Below are 25,680 nucleotides of genomic sequence, written 5' to 3' on the forward strand. Positions count from 1 at the left end.
CTGCATAGACTAGAATTTGTCTGCCTTTGTCTAACTTTAGTTTCTTATCATCGATCTGTTTCTGAATCCATCGCATAGTGGACTCAAATTTTCTGCCATCTCCTGCAGTTAAGACGGCGATTAGATCCGTGACGCAGACCTTCTCTAACTTCTTGTGTAAGGCCATTTTGATCTCGGTTATCTCTGCCATAGTTAGTTACTAGATTACCGGTAGGAGGTACAACCCCCTACACTCCCTAAGGTTCCCTTCCTAAACCAACAAAGTGCGCTGCTAGGTCATTCCTGGGACCTTCCTTTTGCTCAATAGATCATCAACTATTTGTCAGCTTCTACCTGGCTCGCCATTGTAGACTATTTTGACCTGACAATAATTGGTTATAGTGACGAGGGGTTATATTGGATAGACCCAAAAACTGGGCACGGGTGTTGCGGTGCGAAATTAACCCGCGCCCGTTCGTTGAGATGCAGGCAGCACGTAACATTCGTGCTGCCTGATGATTTACCTGATTCCTGCGAGCAGCCAGGCCTGGCTGCGCTGTTGAGTGGCTGCTCACCAGCAGGGGGCTCAGATATCATGAATGGCTAACACCACTTAAAGGCAGCCTGCACCTCTTATTTGCAAAATATAAGGTACGGGTCCGCACGGAGTCTGAACAGAGATCAGACATCGCCCATGTAAAACACAGATGCAGGTCCCGTCCCTATGTTTACAAACTGTTGAGTTATATTAAAACATTGATTAAAGGTTGCATTCTACTAAATCCCACATCCTCCAATCTGCACGCTAGACCTCACCAATCTGCCGATCTGAGCTTGTACCGAGCCTGCGGGAGAGCGTGCACCAAGATTCTCTGATGATGCACTAGAGGTCTAGGTGAAAGAGGTGGACAGGAGGAGGAGCATCCTATATCCACAGTGGGGGCAAAAGGCCCTCGCGATATATGCTCCCGAGGCAGTAGGGGACAAAGTCAATGCCAGGCACGTAGCACCACGAACATGGCTGCAGTGCAGGAAAAAGTTCAATGCTTTGACACGAGTAGTCAAGGTGAGTGAGGTCAACTGTCAAGTGGCATTTCCTACCATCTGCACCACTTGCCGCATCCACTGCTCCACGCACTACACCCCCCATCACCCACTTACCAACAAACTCTTCCAATCAGTACTCAACTCTTCCAATCAGATACTTCCTCTCACCCTCACACATTACCACTGTTGCAAGCCGCACACCCACAACTCACAGCTCTCACACACTGGCAGCTATTCAACCATGACCCAAACATCTTGCAGGACGTTCACTGACACACGTCCCGCTTTCTTGCAGGAGAAGATGGCGCATAACAGGAGGCAGTAAGTGGCAGTGGCTTCATGGAACATGAACCTGCTGTCCTCTCTTAGGATGACAGTGCCCTTGCTGTTGCCTGTCCCTGTAGAGTATTGAAACTTTATTATAGGAACATAGAAACAGGAGTAGGCCAGTTAGCCCCTCGTATCTGTTCCGCCATTCAATGAGGTCATGGTTGATCTGTGACCTATCTCCGTATACTCGCCTTAGCCCCACATCCCTTAACACCTTTGGTTAACAAAAATCTATCAATCTCAGATTTAAAGTTAACAATTGAGCTAACATCAACTGCCATTTGCAGAAGAGCGTTCCAAACTTCTACTAGCCTTTGCATGTAGAATCGTTTCCTAACTTCACTCCTGCAGGTCCTGGCTCTAATTTTTAGGCTATGTCCTTTGGTCCTAGTATCCAAGTATAGGAGACTTCCAAAAACAGGTGCAAATGCATCAGCAGCCAGAAGCAATAATCCAACAAGTAACCTGTAACTCCTGCATGATCCCTTTAAATAGTGCTGGTAGACCTCCATGCTGTTTACAACCTGTTCAGCTGTGCGAGGTTAAGACACTGCGTTGTCTGGAGAGTTGAGTCCCAAAATCGCATCTGTCCCTTTAAATCAGTGTCACACACTGATCTACCGCATATTCTCCCTACTTTACATGCTGCTGGCAGTCATTATCTGCACGTGCACAAATGCCTTCACCAAAATGGCACGTCACGTTACAAGTGTGCATGCGCATTCCGGACTCCATTTTGGGTCCTTAGGAGGCCGTGCAGCGCGTACAAATCGGACTACGCAGCCCAATTTATAGCCCATGACCTTTCATTTGAAAAGCAAGGATTAATTTAAACGGTAATTACTCCGTTGTCCTCTGGGTAGAGATCGTAACTTTGTCACTGCCTCGAATCCTGCCTGCTTCCTTCTCGCTGAGCTGTCTTCCTCCTCCTCACACTTTTCTCTACAACTAGGTGTTGGTTTGTTGTGGGTTCATATACACCCCTTTTAGAAGCCTGACCCCTGAGCCATCAAAATTGCCGTGGTTAGCACCTGCCCAATTTCATCTCCTTTCAACAAATAATGGCCATCCTGTTTGTCTAACCGCTAATAAATTTAACCTGATGTTCCCTCCCAGGCATTTCAAAGAACATGAAATGCCTTCGACCCATCCCAGGAAGCTAATGTGATTTTGGGGCTGGTCTATGGACCAGTTTCTGTCCCTCCATTGTTCTGGCCAATCTCCAATATTAGCGTATCTTAGAAGACACGGGATGCCTTCCACGCACTATGTGGAAAGAGGTTGGACTGTCTGCTCGTTGTGGAAAAATACTGAGTCACTGTTAGAAAAACACTAAATGCTGGATGGATGACTGAATAACTTTTGAACCTACAGGAATCCACTTTGATTTAAAACACACCACTTAAATGTAACTCATTTCCAAATCGTTTCTGGGAAAAACAGTTTTTAAGAATCCTTAAACAAAACACATTAGAAAGGTGAATTTTACTGACATCACATTGGAGTTCCAACATGGTGTGCTCTAGCATGGGTTTACAACCACAATCTGACTGTTCAGCAGAAGCTATACACTCACTCACAGGAAGAGATGGTAGTATGGAATCAATTCAGGCTGCTTGTTCACGTCCTAGGAGCTGCCTAAATGCAGTAAATTAGCAGAGGCCTAACCGAGGGTCTCTTTCAGGTACCTTTTAGCACAAGAAAACCACAATAACTTGCATTCATATAGTGTTGCTTGCATGCTGCAAGATGCCCTGGAATGCTACAAAGAAGGGGAGGGGGAAATCAAAATAGAAACAAATCTGATTAATCTTTGCCATGTTTGTTTTGTTAATTTTTCTTTGCTGCAGGATAGGTCCTTACTATAGCAGACCACCACAGAATACTGCAGTTTGAGCCCTTGTGATTAAGTCTATATATTTTTCCCTTCAATTGAATGAAAAAACTAAGGTAAAAGGTTATAGCAACAGATGCGATCTATGAGAGTGCCACTTCATCACAGATGGTATCACTGTGCAATCCTTTGCACACATATGGATAAGGGTCTTGCCAGGTAACTTTACTTTGACAACTTGGCCCTGAATTGCTGTGAGCGTTGTCCCAATCTCCCACAATAACTTCAGCAGGAGATGGATGGAATCCTTGGAGAAATGGCAAAAACTGCAACACATCTTCAAACAGATGGGGGTGTGACACAGGAAGCGTCTCTTAAGTTAATATTACAGTGACTATTTATGTTGCAATGGTGAGTATTCTGGACTACCAATGTATTGTCCCATAAAGTGTAGGTTCAGAATTCCCTCCACATTGAGTTCCTAATCTCAACTGTGTTGTCAAGGACAGCATGGATCTGACGTCTACTTCAATCACCCTCCCAGAATGAGTCTAACTTAGCGCACTATCAGACATCTATGGCATGATTTTGACCTGGAGCCGGGAAGAGAGCGCATAGATAGATTTTCATATGGAAAACCTGGAAACGAAGTGAGTGCGTCGGCATCTGCCATTGCAACTCAATTGAAGGTCATTAATTTTGCTTCCGGGTTTCCCGTGCGATAGCCAGCCAGTTTGATTGGGCTGTGGAGGACATCAGGGAGAAGATTGCGGGCCGGGAGGAGGATGGACCAAATAACCTTCCTTACCCATGTCAATCTTCTGATCTTGTGTGAATGCATCAATAAGGTGGCCATAGACATACAATTGTGAATTCAATAGATAGCACCAGGAGACATGGCTTAGATTTTCTGATCAGCTTTATTTTAATGCCAGTGGTAACCCATCTAAAATAAATAGAATACTGCTGGCCGATTGGAAAATCTAGGCCATAATACTTTCAGAGTATGACATTTTGATGTTTGTGGTTGAAGTGATTATTCAGTTATCAGTGATATTTGTGGAACTATGTCATAGTGTGTAACAGAATCTTATTACTTTATAAAGCTGCTCAGGTCTATGGGGGTGATTTTCGTCTTCATCACCTGGCTGGGAAACCAGCGGGGGCAGATTGCCCACCCATTATAGAAACCACCCAATATTTATTTCCATTGGAAATGAAAATCAGGCAGTTTCTATAATGGGTGGCTGATTCTATAATGGGTGGCTGATCCGCCCCGCTGATTTACTGCCCAAGCGGTAAAGACAAAAATCACCCCCGATGAGTTTGTGGCAACTTAATTGTGTTAAAGAAAGAACATACTTGCATTAATAAAAAGGTACAGCTTGTAATGCCCAAACATCTTTTATCCTATATATTTAGTGACATGTGCTGCTAGTATGGAAAAACGAACCTGGACTGATTGCTTCTCTTCAAATGAATGCAATAGCTATTGAACTGTCAGAACTAATATTTTGTTCTCCTGGGCTCAAATGCACCACCTAATATAGTACTGAACAATCAGGACATTTCCAGCATCAATTCCTGATTTGTGTTGAGTTGATAATCAAAGCTGGGGGTAGGGTTGGAGGTAGAGGTGCTACAGTTGGCGTGAATGTCCCTCACTTCATAGGCAATGACGTATATGAAATGTTAAGGGAAAAGAACTGAAATGTTCTGTGCATGCTCAGTGAGGAAGTTGTCAGCAGGTTCAAACTTCTTGCTGTGAATGACAGTGTACCTTCCTGGAGTGTGGGAAATTTGAATCTGCAGCTTTAACTGTAAATACCTATCCCCAGTATTATCACTGGGAATCAGTTACTCCCCCTGCTCCTCTTAAGTTAGCGCCAGTGCCTGGACTGAGGAGGGTAAAAATAACCAATGGTTATTCCTCCTGTTTTTTATCAAGTGATCCCTGCTGGAAAGTGAGCATTTGTGTACATCAATTGAGAATTGGATTGGGCATTGCTACGGTGCCTCCCATGCTTAAATTGCCTTCTAGGCTAACCCGTGAAGAATGGCCACTTGAACATGATACCAAAGAGAGCAGGGACCAATAGATCCAACATGAGACATGACGGGAGAAAATTGAAAAGCTATTAATATTCAAATTAATATTTTGCAGAGAGATTTTGACAATTCTGATGGGACAGACATTAAAGTTGAGGCTACATCCTTAGTACTTCAGTAGGTTTTGTTTGTCATCAAAACCAACATTGGTATTGAATTCTCTCTAAAGTTATGAACTGGCCCATCAAAACTTCCAAACCAGCCACCTTGAGCTGCTGAAGCATGCAGTTGTTTTATGTCATGAAACCTATGCTGTGTCTGTAGATCTACAGTAACATGGCTGTTGATTTTGAATCAAGTAACAAAAGAGAAAAAATAAGTGACCTTGCTCCAGACCATCACTTTCATCAGTTGAAAGTGATGTGAGACACGAACCTCATTATGTCGAATCCCATCTGTGATGTGTTGTGTGATACGTAGTACGACTGTTGGCAGGAAAGATGAGCAACACAAACTCGGATGTGAAAAAATGTGTGAGATGGAGCTCATTTCCAAGAGTGAGATTTCAGCAGTGCCAGAAACAGTTGAACTGAAAGGTCACACGCCAGATGCATTTTGATGCCATGAAACCAGTGAGGAAAATAGGATCTCACTTCTGAACAAAGAGGAAAAACACTGAACAAATCAAATGTGACAAATAGCTCACTCGTGGCGTGCTTGTGGGTCTGCTACAATAAACCATTAAAGAAAAACCGGCCTCACCAGTTCAATCTGTTTATTGAGCCATCTCTTTATGACTGGAATGACTGGATCACTGAAATAGAACCTGCATATTCCTCGTAATGGAATGCTGATTGGCGCGAAGGATTGTTGGTGCCTTAACCAGCAATATTAGTAAACAATTTTACAACACCAAGTTATAGTCCAGCAATTTTATTTGAAATTCACAAGCTTTCGGAGGCTTCCTCCTTCCTCAGGTGAATGTGGAAATGAAATCCTCGAACCCTTCGCATATTAGTGTTTCTCAACTCTTTCACAGCACACCAGGAACTTGGGAATGTGGTGAATATCCAAGAATGATGACATGTTTATTGAAATACCACCATGCTTGAATTTCAATGAAAGTGCAGTGAGTAAAATTCTGTTCAGAATCTAGCACAGCAACCTTCGAACAGGAGCTTAATAGCAACATCACCCTGAACACTGCTACTTACTACAATAAAGGTATATCATTTCCCACTAATCTCAGTAGAAGAGTCAGAGATCGGGAGAAGAGTCGGAGGTGGCAGTTCTGGAGAAGAGTCAGAGGTAAGGAGGGGGCGTCGGACGCCGGGGGTGGGGGGCAGAAGTCGGCCGATTGTGGGGGTCCATTCGGGCTAGGTGAGCATTTGCAGGCCTGGGTGAAGCACTCCTGCTCCTCCTGGCCCACAAAGCAGTGTTATAAAGGCACTTACCTCTTGGTTCCTGCCTTCCTCGCCTTCTTTCACCTGGCGAGATTCACGAGCCCTGGGAAAGCCGTCCTGGAGGCATTAAATTTAAAGGTGAGTAAGATTCAATAATAAAAAACCTACTGTAACTATTTCAACAAGGTACATTGCCCCGTTAACGATCCGCCCGTTGCCATTAATTGAGGGTGTGACTTCCAGGTTTCGGCTACGTCCATGCATTCAAACACGCCTGGGTTAAACCCAGAAGTGGGCGCATTGTAGCGTGAGTGCAACCTGGCTCTAAAAATCAACAATTTTCACTACCCACAAGACACCAACCCACCCATTCTTGGAGGTAAAAATTACCCCCCTATTAGCTAACTCAAGAGCTTCAATGACAAAGCTGGTACGTTACTTCCCTGCCATCTTGTCTGGAGCATGGTGTGTGGTGTAAGGGAAATTTGAGAGATGAACAAGAATATAAACATAAAAATAAAGAGGAAATAAACAAACCAAAAGAACAAGTTATGGCTGAGACTTTTTTTTTCAACTGTTTGTTACTTATTACAATCTAGAGACTCTTGCTACAAGGTAGAGATATGCAGCTTGTGTAAAACACCAAGCAATCACTTTCCTATTCAAAACAGGGTATATATACTGTGGCATATTAAACATGACAGTGATGCTTTAAAGAGATTTAAAACACTGCACTAATTTATTTTAAAAAACTATGTGATTTTATCAAGGTATAGCAATAAATTACAGTATGCAAGTTAACAAAGCTATAAATGCAGAAGTTTGAGTAATATGGCACAGTGCCTTTCTTAAATAACACATAAGAATCCATATTTTTCCTCCAATCCCGTCCATTTGAAAGTATAATAAGCGACGATGTGGCACACATGAGATCAGTAAGCATAATACTTTAACTTCCAGTTACATTAGTATCTATTCTAACAGAAAATCAGCCTGCAAGGTTATTTCTTTGGCTTACAATTGTTACACAATTAAATAGAACAAGATAAAATGGTGCCTTTTGTGCACTATCAATACATTGTCACCATTGGAACAAATTTGGATTTTTAATAACAATTCCTAACTAAAAGTGCTCTAGGGTTTTTAAATAGTTCTGCATGATTTTGATAATGTAAAAAGACACAATAAATCTATGCTGCAGTATACAAAACCTGCATGGAAACTGCAGGTTGGATCACTCTTGCTGCTGTGAGGCGGTGGCAAATGAAGGCCAGCCACCTTCTCACCTGTGGTGGGGGGAAACAACAAAAATTCAATAGGAAAGGGAATAGTGGCAGAGGACTGGCGGACAGCTAATGTTATTCCTATATTCAAAAAGGAAGATAGAACAAATCAAAGATGCAATAGAAAAACAAACTAGAAACTGAAAGTATAATAAAGAATAGTTAGCACAGATTTCAAAAGGGAAGGTCGTGCTTGACCAACCTTATTGAAATCTTTGAAAAAGTAACAGAATGAGTAGGGTAATGCAGTGGATATGATATACATGGGCGTTCTATAGGCCTTCGATAAGGTAATGCATAGCAGACTCATGACTAAGGTCAGAGCATGTGGAGTCAGGGGACAAGTAGCAGAATGGATCGCAAACTGGCTACAAAGCAAAAAACATAGGGGTTAAAGGTAGTTAATCAGACTGGCGGAAGGTGGGACGTGATGTTCCACAGTGATCATTTAGGCTCGGGAATTGGAAGTACAATATCAAAATTCGCAGATGACACCAAATTGGGGAGTGTAGTTAATGCTGAGGAGGACTGTGACAAAATATAAGAGGTTAACAAACTTGCAGAATGGGTGCGTAAATGCCAAATTAATTTCAATGCAGCAAATAAGATCTAAATGAGGGAGAAGTGCAAAGGCATTTCGGGGTACAGATACACAAATCATTAAATTAACAATGTAGGTTAACAAAGCCATAAAAAGTGCAAACAAACCACTGGGGTTCATTTCCAGAGGAATAGAATTCAAAAGCAGAAAAGTTATGTTAAACTTATATAGCACTTTGGTTGGATGATACATAGAGTACTGTGCACAGTTCTAGTCTCCATATTACAAAGGATATAGAAGCACTGGAGAAAGTGCAAGAAGGATTTACAAGGATGATACCGGAACTGAGATGCGACAACTATCAATCTGGGGCTCTTTTCTCTAGAAAAGAGAAAACTGAGAGGTTTCCTGCTAGAGGTCTTTAAAATCATGAAGGGGTTTAATACAGTACATGTGGAGAAGATGTTTCCACTTGTAGGGATGTCCAAAACTAGGGGCCGTAAATATAAGATAGTCACTAATAAATCCAATAAAGAATTCTGGAGAAACTTCTTTACTCAGAGATTGGTGAGAATGTGGAACTTGCTACCACATGGAGTGGTTGAGGCGAATAGCATAGATGCATTTAAGGGGAAGATAGATAAGTACACGAGGGAGAAAGGAATAGAAGGATATGTTGATAGGATGAGATGAAATAAATAGAGTGGGAGGAGGCTCATTTGCAGCATAAACACCAGCATAGACGTTGGGCCGAATGGCCTGTTTCTGTAGTGCAAATTCTTTGTAATTCTTTAGGCATCAATATCTTCAAATGTTCAAATGGATGGCTGGATCTCTTCAAGCAGCAGCATGATTTAATCTATCAAAAGGTGGGGGAACCTGATAGTCAAGTCTACTTACTGTAAATTCAAGTTGGGATTAATGAATTTGAATTTGGTTTCTTAACAAGAGCTCATCCTTGTCGAGGTTTGAGCTTCTCCAATGAAACAATCAGAACTTTTGCAGAGACAAGGTGGAAGTTTTTTATTTAAAATGGTAAGTTTCTAATACAGCTTAATGAAAGATCAGTAATAATGTAAGTCAGCAATGCCAGAGTGTGATTAAAAAAAGAGCAATAGATGGTCTGCAATGAAATCTGCAATAACATAATTTGCAGTAACAAGAAGTTGTAATCACAAAACTGTAATAGCTCAGTGTAATAATAGGGTTCCATTGTATTATTTTAAAGTACATCAGGTAGTGTTTTCAAACTAGTTTATAAGGGCAATAATTTCCTTATTTTCCAATATTTCTGAAATCTATTATGGATATATATTATCAAGAAACATATAATCGATTAGATTTTCTAAAAAATTGCACCTAAAATTTCAATGGAGATTCTTCTGATCTCCCACCATAACGTCAGCAGAAACTCCAGAGAAACAGCATAAACGGCTGTTCCTCCAGAGTTTCTACTATTCTCCCGCCAAAGTTACACCCGGAGATTGGGAGGCCCCTGCATAAATTCTGATCTTGCATCCAAAATAAATTCTTTGAGTTGTAAATGATCCTTGTGAAGTGCCAAACCTTTGCCAGAGATGGCAAAAAATGGCAAGAAATCACTTGGACAACATTCGCAGACCTGTCAACTGACATTATGGTGATTCTTTTGTAATTGAAGTATTACGTAGAGAACAATGGATGTCCAAGAGTGATTATAAGGCAGTAATCATATCGATCAATTCAGATAATCTCATCTGTTGGGATGAGATTACAGTTTGAAGACGGTTTTATAATAAACTCTGTAGATTTTATGGAAGTGGGATTCTTGTTTTTTTTCCTCACAATGGCTTGGTGTAAATGCTGAGAGGAAATGCAACCTGTTCATTAATGTGTGATTACATCCACTGAGTGAACAATTTTGCTGTAACAAATACAATCTTACTGGCAATACTCAACAGTTGATTAATGGGAATCAATATATTTGGTATGTAAAAATTACTTAGAAACCTGCCAATAATATTGCAACTTTCAGTCCAAAAATCTTGACCAAGACTGGCTTCTTAGTACCAGGTGACTATTTAGCTAAACCACAAAATACTCTTAACCCCAATGCAAATCAATGTTTAGCTTTAAACAGCAAGGCACTAAGCGACATTTCAGCGCATGTTATGTTTTTTTTTGGTCCATTGATGACGTTTTATACCTATTTTTCCATCTGGGAGACTGAGATGCACAGGAGATGGATACACCACAACAGGAATTTTAGTAAAATTAATATCAGTACTTAACGGGACAAAATATTAAGCAATTTCAAAATAAACAGAACTTTATGTTACATTCAGAACTTGAACATAACCACAACTGAAAACATAAAGTACTGACTTGGTTAAATGTTTTAAGTTCTGTTCTAAAGTAGATATAAAAATCCCAAGTGTCACTCTTTAAAGCTGCTATTAGTTAGTTCTTCTATAGTGTTTCTCAAAATTCTTCTTCAATCCCATTTGATCAAACTGATTACTTGCTGTGAGTCAACAGAGGTGCTATTAGGGTTTAGCCCTCAAATGTTTTCTCTGTAGAAAGTACCTCAATGTAGAAATACATTATCGGTATAAATTTATGGGCAAATCAGGAAATTCAAAAGTGCTGCAAGGAATTGAGCATATATATGTTTTAAAAATAACTGGAAATAAACTAGCTGTAAGCAATTTCAAGTTTAAAGCAGCAATACAAGATGCCTACTTTGGACAAACAGCCACATTTTCCCATCATGAACTTTGTCACACCTTAAGCAGTAAATAACATTTCCAAGCCCACAGAGTGGTGACAGAAATAATTTGCAGCGATAAAAATACACATATTTTGCATTAAATGTTATTTGTGTCCTAATTAGAAAAATACACAGAGCTTGTTAATATTACAATACATTTTGGCAGCAAGCATTTTGAAAATGGAATCATTTTGCCCTGGGCATTGCAGAGTTCAGTTGCTCAATCAGCTCCCCATAATCTTCAACCGCATGAAACACACCAGGAAGCAGCAAGAAAAAAAATCGAGGGTGTCCCTTCTGTTTATATTAATACAGCAGCAAGCTAAATGAATGGAAACAGTACAGGACAGCGTACAATGCATGTAAAGGCGAGACACTTGCTAGGTGAGTTGCACTGGTAGTTTCACCTTAGTTTGCGTATGGCAGTTTTTATCTTTCGATGGGAGAAGCAACTGGGTTGAACTGAGTTCAGCAGTCTTGATGTCCTGTTACAAGAGGGAACATCCATTTCAGCATATTGGTTCGCAGTGATCTCTTTCAAGTTACACGTGGAAAGTTTAGTTGCTTTCTTCCATATTTTGTTTTTTAAAAAGATGGTGGTTAGGTGCTAAAGTCTCATCAACCCCTGAAATATGCCAGAGTCTCTGCCTCAGCTTCTTTCCAATAGAGATGATCGGGAATTTACTGAAATTTGACCATTGCTGACATTCAGGAAATTAACATTTGAAAAATACATACCACAAATGCAAAGCTAATGAAGGGATGTCTGGCCCACCTGTAATTATTGTTTAAAGAAGAGCCTCTGATAATGATTGTCCCTGATTGCCATTATTGATTGGTTGATTCCTGGGATGAGAGGGTTGTCCCATGAGGAGAGATTGAGGAGAATGGGCCTAAGCTCTCTGGAATTTAAAAGAATGAGAGATGATCTCATTGAAACATATAAGATTATGAGGGGGCTTGACAGGATAGTTGTTGAGAGATTGTTTCCCCTGGCTGGAGAGTAGAACCAGGCGCATAAGCACAAGATAAGGGGTCGGCCATTTAAGACAGAGATAAGGAGGAATTTCTTCACTCGGAGGGTTGTGAATCTTTGGAATTCTCTACTCCAGAGGGCTGTAGATGCTCAGGGGGTGATTTTAAACCCCAATAACGGGTGGGTTGGGGGCGGCTGGGAGTTGAAAATAGTTGCTTTTTTGGGTCCCAACCACAAAATTTTCAGACTTTGCATTCCCAGTGGGAAGTCTGTACATTTACACGCTGACGTTAAACCCGGAAATAAAGCCGGGTTGCCGTTGCGACCAAAAAAACAACTATTTTCAACTCCCACCTGCCCTCAACCCGCCCGTTCTTGGGGTTTAAAATCGCCCCCTCAGTCTTTGAGTATATTCAAGACTGAGATAGATAAATTTTTGGACTCTAGGGGAATCAAGGGATATGGGGATCGGGCGGGAAAGTGGAGTTGAGGTCGAAGATCAGCCATGATCTTACTGAATGGCGGAGCAGGCTCGAGGGGCTGTATAGCCTATTCCTGCTCCTATTTCTTATATTCTTATATTCTTATCTGGCATGATTTGGAGACCTGTGCTGAAGACAGCTTCAGGTTTGTATTAACACCACTCCTCGTTTCAGATCAGAAACACAGGAGTGAGTGCCGATTATCACTGCCTCGGTCCTAACTAACAGAGAAATCATTGCCTACATGGTGTGGTAACCTGCAAACTTTCTCCCACACGCTAATTGCTGACCATCGTTAGACTCAGGATTCTGAAACTAGTCCATTTACATCTCCCCTCTAACTTCACAAATACCATAGTAATCAAAGGAATCAAAGGGGAGAAAAGATCTTGCAGTTATGTGCTAACCATAAGTGTGTAGCATGCTTTACAAATATTATACAGCATTTACTGAATGTATTAGTGACACCTAGTGATAGAACATTAATGACTACAGAACCTTTTCCCAAATTTGGAGACCTTTGATTCTTTCTGTGTGTCCAATGTTAACTGGGTAATTGAACATTTGGAATATGGCTAGACAAAACTCTTCTTAAAAGTCTATATAGCAGAGATGTGTTTCTGTCATGTTGAGAATGGGACAAACAGCAAAGTTAAGTGTTAACTCACTGAACTTACCCAGAGGTGAAGGTCGGTGTGAAACTGAACGATTCATGGGAAATTGACTGATTGTTGTTATTTGCTCCAAATTGAAAGACGGTGTTATTGTTTGAACAACCAAAATTAAAATTTGGAACCAAATTACCAGAAAATTGGAAACCAGGCCCTGCAATGAGATTAAGAACAAATGTTGCCTTATTTCAAGCTTTATTCCAGAAAATACCATTATGCAAAACATTCTTATTAGTTTATTTGTAGATTTATTGCATTTTCAACACATTATTTAAACATTTTAATATTTTATACTGATTAGATAATGGGCTAGATTTTGCTGTAAAAATAACAGTGAGGCTAACAGCCCTCACCTTTATTTATGTGCAAATCGGAAAGCAACTTCCAGCGACTGCACATGCGCAGTTAAATGCAGAAATCCAGAAGTTGCTTTCAGAGATGCGATGCTCCTCCACAAGCTGCACGAAAACAGTATCTCACCAGCTGGCTCCCCGTTCAAATGTGTTAAACGTTCCTGTACTGACATCGCAGATACGGACTAAACTCGTCACAAATAGTTAAGTCTCGTCATTTCAAGTCGAAGTACCATTTAAACGGTTTGATAAGTCTCAATTACGGCCAAACAACCTCTCTGGCAATAAAAATTAACTTTTACAAGCGCGGAATCTCATTCGTTCAGATTTTAATTATCATTGGATAATTTTTTAAAATGTAAATTTTTTTTGCTTTTTCTCTGTCTCTTAATTCAATCTTTCTTACCCTCTCTTTATTTTGCTTTCTGTACCTGATTTGACATTGAATTCACTATTCTAACTTACACTTCCTGGTTCTGAATCTGCATTGCTCATTAATGATTCTTCAATCTGTCTGGTTAAGGAGACACACAGTTGCTTGCCCTGTTCACACAGGTCCCAGATGCCCTGCAGAGGACACCACACTGAATGGATTTCTAATTTAAAGGAACTTGCTGTGCAAAAGCTCATAAAAAGTCTTTAGGCAAGTGCAAGTCTAACGATCGCCCCTCACAGCAAAGTCCGGCCCAACAAAATTGAGCATTTAATAAACACAAAAGAACATGAGAACATAAGAAATAGGAGCAGGAGTAGGCCATCTGGCCCCTCGAGCCTGCTCCGCCATTCAACAAGATCATGGCTGATCTTCTACCTCAATACTATTTTCCTGCACCATTCCCATATCCCTTGATGCCTTTAATATCTAGAAATCTATCGATCTATGTTTTGAATGTACTCAATGACTGAGTAGAAAATTCCAAAGATTCACCACCCTCTAAGTGAAGAAATTTCTCCTCATCTCAGTCCTAAATGGCCTAGCCTTTATTCTGAGACTGTGACCCCTGGTTCTAGATTCCCCAGCCAGGGGAAACATTCTCCTTGCATCTACCCTGTCGAGACCTGTAAGAATTTTGTATGTTTCAATGAGGTCACCTCTCATTCTTCTAAACTCTAGCGAATACAGGCCTAGTCTACTCAATCTCTCCTCATACGACAATCCCACCATCCCAGAAATCAGTCTGGTGAACCTTCGTTGCACTCCCTCTATGGCAAGTATATCCTTTCCTAGGTAAGGAGATCAAAATTGTACACAATACTCCAGGTGGGGTCTCTATGTACTTGCAGTAAGACATCTTTACTCCTGTACTCAAATCCTCTTGTAATAAAGGCCAACATACCATTTGCCTTCCTAATTGCTTGCTGTACCTGCATGTTAGCTTTCAGTGACTCATGTACAAGGACACCCAGGTCCTTTTGAACATCAACATTTTCCAATCTCTTACCATTTAAAAAATACTCTGCATTTCTGTTTTTCCTACCAAAGTGGGTAACTTCACATTTTTCCACGTTACATTCCATCTGCCATGTTCTTGCCCACTCACTTAGCCTGTCTATATCCCCTTCAAGCCTCTTTGCATCCTCCTCACAACTCACAATCCCACCCAGTTTTGTGCCATCAGCAAACTTGGAAATATTACATTTGGTCCCCTCATCCAAATCATTGATATAGATTGTGAATAGCTGGGCCCCAAGCACTGATCCCTGAGGTACCCCACTTGTCACAGTCAGCCAACCTGAAAAAGGCCCATTTATTCCTACTCTCTGTTTTCTGTCAGTTAACCAATTCTCAATCCATGCCAGTATATTACCCCCAATTCCATGCGCTCTAACTTAGTTCTCCAACCTCCTGTGTGGGACCTTATCGAAAGCCTTCTGAAAATCCAAATACACCACATCCGCTGGATCCCCCTTATCTATTCTACTAGTTACATCCTTAAAGAACTCCATTAGGTTTGACAAACATGATTTCCCTTTCATAAATCCATGTTGACTCTGCCAAATTCTATTATTATTTTCTAAGCGACCTGTTATCTCATCCTTTATGATAGATTCTAGCATTTTCCCTACTACTGATGTCTGGCTAACAGGTCTGTAGTTCCCTAAATAAAGGTTACATTTGCTACCCTCCAATCTGCAGGAACCGTTCCAGATCAATAGAATTTTGGAAGATGACAACCAATGCATCCACTATCTCTATAGCCACCTCTTTCAAAACCCTGGGATGTAGATCATCAGGTCCTTGGGATTTATTGGCTTTCAGTCCCATTAATTTCTCGAGTACTATTTTTTTACGAATAATAATTTCCTTCAGTTCCTCATTCTCGCCAGACCCTTGGTTCTCTAGTATTTCTGGGAGGTTTTTTGTGTCTTCTTCCATGAAGACGGACACAAAGTATTTGTTTAATTTCTCTGCCATTTCCTTATTCCCCTTTATAAATTCTCCTGTCTCTGTCTGTAAGGAACCCACATGTGCCTTCACCAGTCTTTTTCTTTTTACATATCTGTAGAAGCTTTTACAGTCTATTTTTATGTTTCTCGCTAGTTTACTCTCATGAAATATTCCCTTTCTTTATCAATTTCATGGTCCTCCTTTGCTGAATTCTAAAATGCTCCCAATCCTCAGGCTTACTGCTTTTTCTGGCAACTTTATATGCTTCTTTCTTTGATTTAATACTATCTTTAATTTCTCTTGTTAGCCCCGGTTGGACCACTTTTCCTGTTGGGTTTTTGTGCCTTAAAGGAATATATATTTGTCGCAAATTATGTATTAATTCTTTAAATGCTAGCCGTTAGTTCCCCAATCAACCATAGCCAACTTGCACCTCATACCTTCCTTTGTTTAGATTTAATACCCTAGTTTCGGATTGAACTCCATCACTTTCAAACTTAATGAAGATTTCTATCATATTGTGGTCACTCTTCCCGAAGGGCTCCTTGAAACAAGATTATTAATTAATCCTTTCTCATTGCACAATACTAAATCTAAAACAGCCTTTTCCCCAGTTGGTTCCTCAACATACTGATCTAGAAAACAATCTCGTATACATTCTAGGAATTCGTCCTCCACAGTATTAGGGCTAATTTGGTTTGACCAATCTATATGTAGATTAAAGTCTCCTGTGATTACTGTATACTCACAGAATCATACCTTTCAGCCAACGTCCCAGACTCTTCCATTACCATCCCTGGGTATGTCCTGTCCCACCGGCAGGACAGACCCACCAGAGGTGGCGGTACAGTGATATACCGTCAGGAGGGAGTGGCCCTGGGAGTCGTCAACATTGACTCTGGAGCCCATGAAATCTCATGGCATCAGGTCAAACATGGGCAAGGAAACCTCCTGTTGATTACCACCTACCGCCCTCCCTCAGCTGATGAATCAGTCCTCCTCCATGTTGAGCACCACTTGGAGGAAGCACTGAGGGTAGCAAGAGCACAGAATGTACTCTGGGTGGGGGACTTCAATGTCCATCACCAAGAGTGGCTCGGTAGTACCACTACTGATCGAGCTGGCCAAATCCTGAAGGACATAGCTGCCAGACTGGGCCTGTGGCAAGTGGTGAGCGAACCAACACGAGGGAACAACCTACTTGACCTCGTCCTCACCAATTTACCTGTCGCAGATGCATCTGTCCATGACAGTATTGGTAGGAGTGACCACTGCACAGTCCTCGTGGAGACGACGTCCCGCCTTCGCACTGAAGACACCATCCAACGTGTTGTGTGGCACTACCACTGTGCTAAATGGGATAGATTCAGAACAGATCTAGCAGCTCAAAACTGGGCATCCATGAGGCACTGTGGGCCATCAGCAGCAGCAGAATTGTATTCCAGCACAATCTGTCACCTCATGGCCCGACATATTCCTCACTCTACCATTACCAACAAGCCAGGGGATCAACCCTGGTTCAATGAGGAGTGTAGAAGGGCATGCCAGGAGCAACACCAGGCATACCACAAATTGAGGTGCCAACCTGTGAAGCTGCATGTTAAACAGTGGAAGCAACATGCTATAGACAGAGCTAAGCAATTCCACAACCAACGGATCAGATCAAAGCTCTGCAGTCCTGCCACATCCAGTCATGAGTGGTGGTGGACAATTAAACAACTAACGGGAGGAGGAGGCTCTGTAAACATCCCCATCCTCAATGATGGCGGAGTCCAGCACTTGAGTGCAAAAGACAAGGCTGAAGCGATTGCAACCATCTTCAGCCAGAAGTGCCGAGTGGATGATCCATCTTGGCCTCCTCCCAATATCCCCACCATCACAGAAGCCATTCTTCAGCCAATTCAATTCACTCCACGTGATATCAAGAAAAGGCTGAGTGCACTGGATACAGCAAAGGCTATGGGCCCTGACAACATCCCAGCTGTAGTGCTGAAGACTTGTGCTCCAGAACTAGCCGCGACCCTAGCCAAACTGTTCCAGTACAGCTACAACACTGGCATCTACCCGACAATGTGGAAAATTGCCCAGGTATGTCCTCTCCACAAAAAGCAGGACAAATCCAATCAGACTAATTACCGCCCCATCAGTCTAATCTCAATCATCAGCAAAGTGATGGAAGGTGTCGTCGACAGTGCTATCAAGCAACACTTACTCACCAATAACCTGCTCACCGATGCTCAGTTTGGGTTCCACCAGGACCACTCGGCTCCAGACCTCATTACAAGCTTGGTCCAACATGTACAAAAGAGCTGAATTCCAGAGTTGAGGTGAGAGTGACTGCCCTTCACATCAAGGCAGCATTTACCAAGTGTGGCACCAAGGAGCCCTAGTAAAATTGAAGCCAATGGGAATCGGGGGAAAACTCTCCAGTGGCTGGAGTCATACCTGGCACAAAGGAAGATGGTAGTGGTTGTTGGAGGTCAATCATCTCAGCCCCAGGACATTGCTGCAGGAGTTCCTCAGGGCAGTGTCCTCGGCCCAACCATCTTCAGCTGCTTCAATGTCCTTCCCTCCATCATAAGGTCAGAAATGGGGATGTTCGCTGAGGATTGCACAGTGTTCAGTTCCATTCGCAACCCCTCAGATAATGAAGCAGTCCGTGCCCGTGTGCAGCAAGACCTGGACAACATCCAGGCTTGGGCTGATGAGTGGCAAATAACATTCGCACCAGACAAGTGCCAGGCAATCACCATCTCCAACAAGAGGGTCCAGCCACCTCCCCTTGACATTCAACGGCATTACCATCACCGAATCCCCCACCATCAACATCTTGGGGTCACCATTGACCAGAAACTAAACTGGACCAGCCGTATAAATACTGTGGCAACAAGAGCAGGTCAGAGGCTGGGTATTCTGCGGCGAGTAACTCACCTCCTGACTCCCCAAAGCCTTTCCACCATCTACAAGGCACACTTCAGGAGTGTGATGGAATACTCTCCACTTGCCTGAATGAGTGCAGCTCCAACAACACTCAAGAAGCTTGACACCATTCAGGACAAAGCAGCCCACTTGATTGGCACCCCATCCACCACCCTAAATATTCATTCCCTTCACCACCGGCGCACTGTGACTGTAGTGTGTACCATCCACAGGATGCACTGCAGCAACTCGCCAAGGCTTCTTCGACAGCACCTCCTAAACCCACGACCTCTACCACCTAGAAGGACAAGGGCAGCAGGCACATGGGAACACCACCACCTGCACGTTCCCCTCCAAGTCACACACCATCCCGACTTGGAAATATATCGCCGTTCCTTCATCATCGTTGGGTCAAAATCCTGAAACTCCCTTCCTAACAGCACTGTGGGAGTACCTTCACCACACGGACTGCAGCGGTTCAAGAAGGTGGCTCACCGTCACCAAGGGCAATTAGGGATGGGCAATAAGTGCTGGCCTCGCCAGCGAAGCCCATATCCCATGGACAAATTTTAAAAAATGAAAGAAAGACTTGCATTTAAATAGCATCTTTCATGACCTGAGGACGTCACAAGACGCTTTACAGCCAATGAAGTATTTTTGAAGTGTAGTCACTGTTCTAATGTCGGAAATGCATCAGCCAGTTTGCACACAGCAAGGTCCCACAAATATGGTAACCATGCATAATACTGGTGTGGTGAACTGTGTCAAATTTATAATTGCAACTTACATTATGAATCAAAAGCTCGAATTACCCACAAGATTTCCACAAACAATCTATCATGAGATTCTGTGTCTTTGTATTTTAACACTGATAATGTAATGTCCCTACAATTGGCATTGTAATGTACCCATCGTTTGCCTGATGGAACCTACTCCTGTTTATTACCATAGATATTTTTGCTTCTTCATCCAATGGAGATATTGTACGTTTAATTTACCTTCAGTACCCTTCATACATCTTTAATTGAAAAACAAATAGGTTTTTGTGATTTTATAAGCAGTGTCTAATGTTTAGCAAGGCTATTTCTTTAAAATCCAGATCGAAGAAAATGACACTTTAAAGGGAACACTTCATCCAGGAGGTAGCTTTTTTACGAAGAGTAACAAATCTGGTGACTTCTGTATGCTTAGTTTCCTTTCATTACAAAGAAGACACTTTCTAAAATGAGAAATAAAGTGAATATTACCATTGAAGGGAAAAGTACAACCCCATGCCTCAGTTCTACAGAGATATATTACACTTTATAAAATACTGAATTTACTGCCACTGAAAGCTCTACCTTTCTGCTGTAATACTGGAAAGAAAAAGCATTACTGTCTAGTTACAGCTACTTGCTCAGCTGGCAGAGAGCTTTCATCCATCACGTGGCTTTGGACTCGTTCCTAGAATAGCCCCAAAAGTCAGGCCCCATTCAAGTGATGGGTTGTTCCAAGACACAGATGTCCCCTTCCCAGTAAACACCACAATAGGTGGCAGAGAAGGAAAGGAATCCCTGCTCCTTTAAATCTACCTCAGCTCCCAGTACCTTGTAATGGCTTCCCTGACAATTAGAAATGGGGCAAATGAAAACAATAAGTTGGCATGACTCTGGCAGCCATTTTCAGTTTGATACAATAACATTAATCCACTATTGATGAGTTGCAGAATGGAGAGTCATTTCTGGTGGCAAAGAAGAAACTAAACATGTGGGGAGTGAAATTCTTTCAGTCAATTAAAAATAAAGTCAACTTTTTTGCCAAAATCAAATTGACGGGAGGAATTTTACCCACATGGTTAATTGCCAGACTCATTACTGGGTAGCCCTGTTTTATTAAATGTAAGCCTCTAGCCGTGAATATTCTTCTCAGTGTTTCTGGAGTTTTTTTCTGATCTTACGCCATAGTTGAGACGGGATTGGAAGAATCCCCACAGAAATTCTACTCCAAAATGTTCAAGAAAAGCTACTTGCCACAAAATTATCAGAACTTTTACAGCACAGTTCATACCAGTGAATGGAAATGATGAAGGATTCCCAGTGATGCCAGTGTTAGCCACTCCAGTGTTAAATGGGCTACCAGTCAAAGCTGAGCCTGTCGGTCCAAAGATAGGAGGGAAGGTGCCAGAGGTGACAGTGGATCCATACATTCCAGAACTACTGTTGTCATTGCCTATTTTGTTAGCTTGCCCAAAGACAAAAGGCAGAATCTGATATGGTGCACTGGAGACAGCTGTTGTGGTCATGTCTGACCTGGTCGATGCAGGGAAATTAGACGCAGGTAGTACGGTAGCGCTGCTTGTCATGTTGACAGGAGGCGGGCCAAAAACACATGGAAAAGATATGGAGGCCGATAAATCTTGGATTCTGAAGGATTTTTTTGCTACAAGTTCTTCTGCACATAGATGGAAAAATTCTTATTATTTCAATAAATTGATAAATCACTCATGGACAGAAAATATTTATTTTCAGAGCCTGGATTAAATAACAGCTTCACAGGGCTTAACAAGAATTACAAAATAGGAAAGGATGATGAATTTACAAAGTGAGATTCGAATTGAAAGACCAGCTTCAAAATGTTACCTCCATTCCTATCTTATGAGATACTTATTACACTACTTATTTTTTCTTCTTATAGCTTGCATGCAGCAATTATAGTCTTTTTTAAACTAAGATTTATATTTGATTCCCATCTGTGCCACAAGAGTTAGATCCTTGTTTAAAAGGATGTCCAATTTTATTTTGATCTGCTCAGCCAACACCAAGTTAGATACACAACAGGTTTTACTTGAGAAAGAGCTTCAGAGACTTTAACACTTAAATTAATGGTTGGAAATTCTTGATGTTAGAGGTTTTTTTGGTGGACCTCTGGAACAGGCTGCCAGCTTGTGCGGTGGTGGCTTGAATACCCCAAAGGAAGAGCTGGTCCTCTTTCTGGCTGGTTCGGAGATCAAATCAGACCAAAGGTAGGGACTACATTGAATTGTCAGTGTCAGAATGATCTCCCGGACAAGTTTTGATCACCTTGGGGGTGGGGGGGGGGGTGCAGAGAGGAATATCCCAAATTTACCTTGGTTTTTATCTGTTTTCTGCCTCACCCAGGAGATCACATGGTTGTTTTTAATTCGTTCATGAGATGTGGGCGTCGCTGGCGAGGCCAGCATTTATTACCCATCCCTAATTGCCCCTTGAGAAGGTGGTGGTGAGCCGCCTTCTTGAACCGCTGCAGTCCGTGTGGTGACGGTTCTCCCACAGTGCTGTTAGGAAGGGAGTTCCAGGATTTTGACCCAGCGACGATGAAGGAACGGCGATATATTTCCAAGTCGGGATGGTGTGTGACTTGGAGGGGAACGTGCAGGTGGTGTTGTTCCCATGCGCCTGCTGCTCTTGTCCTTCTAGGTGGTAGAGGTCATGGGTTTGTGAGGTGCTGTCGAAGAATCCTTGGCGAGTCGCTGTAGTGCATCCTGTAGATGGTACACACTGCAGCCATGGTGCGCCGGTGGTGAAGGGAGTGAATGTTTAGGGTGGTGGATGGGGTGCCAATCAAGCGGGCTGCTTTGTCCTGGATGATGTCGAGCATCTTGAGTGTTGTTAGAGCTGCACTCATTCAGGCAAGTGGAGAGTATTCCATCACATTCCTGACCAGTGCCTTGTAGATGATGGAAAGGCTTTGGGGAGTCAGGAGGTGAGTCACTCACTGCAGAATACACAGCCTCTGAACTGCTTTTGTAGCCACAGTATTTATGTGGCTAGTCCAGTTAAGTTTCTGGTCAATGGTGACCCCCAGGATGTTGATGGTGGGGGATTCGGCGACGGTAATGCTGGTGAATGTCAAAGGGAGGTGTTAGACTCTCTCTTGTTGGAGATGGTCATTGCCTGGCACTCATCTAACGCGAATGTTACTTGCCACTTATCAGCCTGGATGTTGTCCAGGTCTTGCTGCATGCGGGCACGGACTGCTTCATTATCTGAGGGGTTGCAAATGGAATTGAACAGTGTGCAATCATCAGCGAACATCCCCATTTCTGACCTTATGATGGAGGGAAGGTCATTGATGAAGCAGCTGAAGGTGGTTGGGCCTAGGACACTGCCCTGAGGAACTCCTGCAGCAATGTCCTGGGGCTGAGATGATTGGCCTCCAACAACCACTACCATCTTCCTTTGTGCTAGGTATGACTCCAGCCACTGGAGAGTTTTCCCCTTAATTCCCATTGACTTCAATTTTACTAGGGCGCCTTGGTGCCACACGCGGTCAAATGCTGCCTTGATGTCAAGGGCAGGATCCTGGAACTCCCTACCTTCCATCACTTTGCTGATGATTGAGAGTAGACTGATGGGGCGGTAATTGACCGGAATGGATTTGTCCTGTTTTTTGTGGACAGGACATACCTGGGCAATTTTCCACATTGTCGAGTCAATGCCAGGGGCGCGGCGAGTTCGGGAGCACAAGTCTTCAGCACTACAGCTGGGATGTTGTCGGGGCCCTTTGCCTTTGCTGTATCCAGTACACTCAGCTGTCTCTTGATATCACGTGGAGTGAATCGAATTGGCTGAAGACTGGCTTCTGTGATGGTGGGGATATTGGGAGGACGCCGAGATGGATCATCCACTCGGCACTTCTGGCTGAAGATGGTTGCAAACGCTTCAGCCTTGTCTTTAGCACTCATGTGGGTGGGGTGGAGAGTGTATATATTGTGATATACAAGGTATCACATTTGTGTGGAACAGGCTGGATGGACCAGAGGGCCTTTTCCTGTCCATCATTGTTCATATGTGCCAGCAAGCTATTTGACTTGGGAGGGCATTGCGGTCGGTGGAGGGAGTAAGCCCAGGGCAGGGAAGATGCAATTGGAGCCCTGATTAGTATATTGCAAGGTAAATGCCAAAAATAACCTGGAATTACTCAGAAGGTAATGTATTAGCACAGTGAGGAAGCCTGTATATAGAGGAACACTCCTACTCCTCCTGGGCCACAAGGAAACCATAAACAAAAAAAACAAAAGAAAACTTACATTCCTGGGCCCCTTCTCACCCCAAACTCTCTTTGCTGCCAGGTTTATTTGGAGGCTCTGGCAATGGTTGAGAGACACACCACTGTGAGTTAAAATCATGTCCGTGTCCTATTTGCATCAGAAGACGCCAAGTTTTGCATTTCTATGAGGCCCTTTGCCTGCCTGCGGCGAGCACCTCTGACACCTCCCGAACCTCAGGAGTTAAATTGGTGGCGGGGGGAGAGCGTGGTGTGAACAGGGAGGCAAATATTCTGCCTCCATTTAAACTCCCCGTATGTCCCATTTTCTTTGGGCGTGTGGAGGGGGAGGTGGGGGATTAAAGTTGGGGAGTATAGAGCAGCAAATGTTGAGAGCGTTGTTGTGAAGTGTTTATAACTTACAATCCAAAACAAAACTAGTGAGTCAAATTGCTCAGCATCAAGATGGCAACAGATAGAATTCGCTGGAACTGGTCAACAAAGCTGTTTTTATAATTAAACAATTAACAGACACAAGTTTTATATTAAGACTGTACAAATTAAATTCTGAAATGAAATGAATGTTAATGAAAAATCCCAGTGAACATGCAGTTGGTTTCTATTATGGAAAGTAGTTCGGCAGGCAATCTCCAACTGTTACCACAGCTTCTCCCCTTTCACTTTCTCCAGTAGGCCAACAATTGCCCTTTAAGGGAAACTGCTGAATTTCTGTTTAATAGCAAACTCTTACCATTCATCACCATTAATTAAAATAGAGCCGAGCCATGAAATTGAATTTAACACACCTGGATTCAAGGAATCGCTATCCTCTCCGACACTTTTCCTTTGTTCCCTCCTTCCCGAGGGGACATCCTCTTGTGTTGGTTTTTCAGGAGATGATATAACACCAGTCAAGTTTTCATCAGGCCCAGTTCCAGTGGACACAGATGAAAACCAGCGAGTAGGGTTTATCTCAGTGGGTAAGAGAACAGTTGCAGATTCTGTCCGAGTTGGAAGTCGTCCCATTGTCGTTCTCTCTTCTGTATTAATGTTTGAGGTGCCAGCTTGTGGGACAGAACAAATTACATCAGTCATGTGGGAAGCGGAGGAGGTCGCCAAGGATGTAGACATCTCTTCTACACTGTTAATCTGAGGGGTTATTACTGTATCGTTATCCACCCCGCACATGTTGGTGCTTATTTCTGTAAATAAGAAGTCATGGATTCAGTGGGTTTTCTCAGAAAGGTCACCACGATTTCCACACACTCAATTTAAGGCTATCACAATTTTAGCACTTCAGCTATGTTCAGATTTGTAATTCCCTATGCAAATGTCTGACTTCCAATAAGATTTGTCCTGATTTAAGAGCTGGATTCCATTGTCCCTCCCCATTCACTCCCATGAGTTAATCCACATCTGTGACTCTGCACTCTCTTCCTTTGCTCAAATATTCTACTTCAGTGTCTCCATCCTCCCTCCCTTGTTGAAATGTTCTGATTGACACTCATTTCCTCCATTCCCTTCCAGAGATTTGCTCTTTCAGTGACTCTAGTCTCTCTCTCCCTTGGCAGGGATTTGCTCTGACTGCTGCCGTTCCATCTTCCCCTGCTTCAACAGAGATGTTCAGATTTCAATGATACCACTGTAACTTGCCTTTTCTATTACTCCAAT

This window comes from Heptranchias perlo, chromosome 5 (genome assembly GCF_035084215.1).
Source record: "Heptranchias perlo isolate sHepPer1 chromosome 5, sHepPer1.hap1, whole genome shotgun sequence".
NCBI lineage: Eukaryota > Metazoa > Chordata > Chondrichthyes > Hexanchiformes > Hexanchidae > Heptranchias > Heptranchias perlo.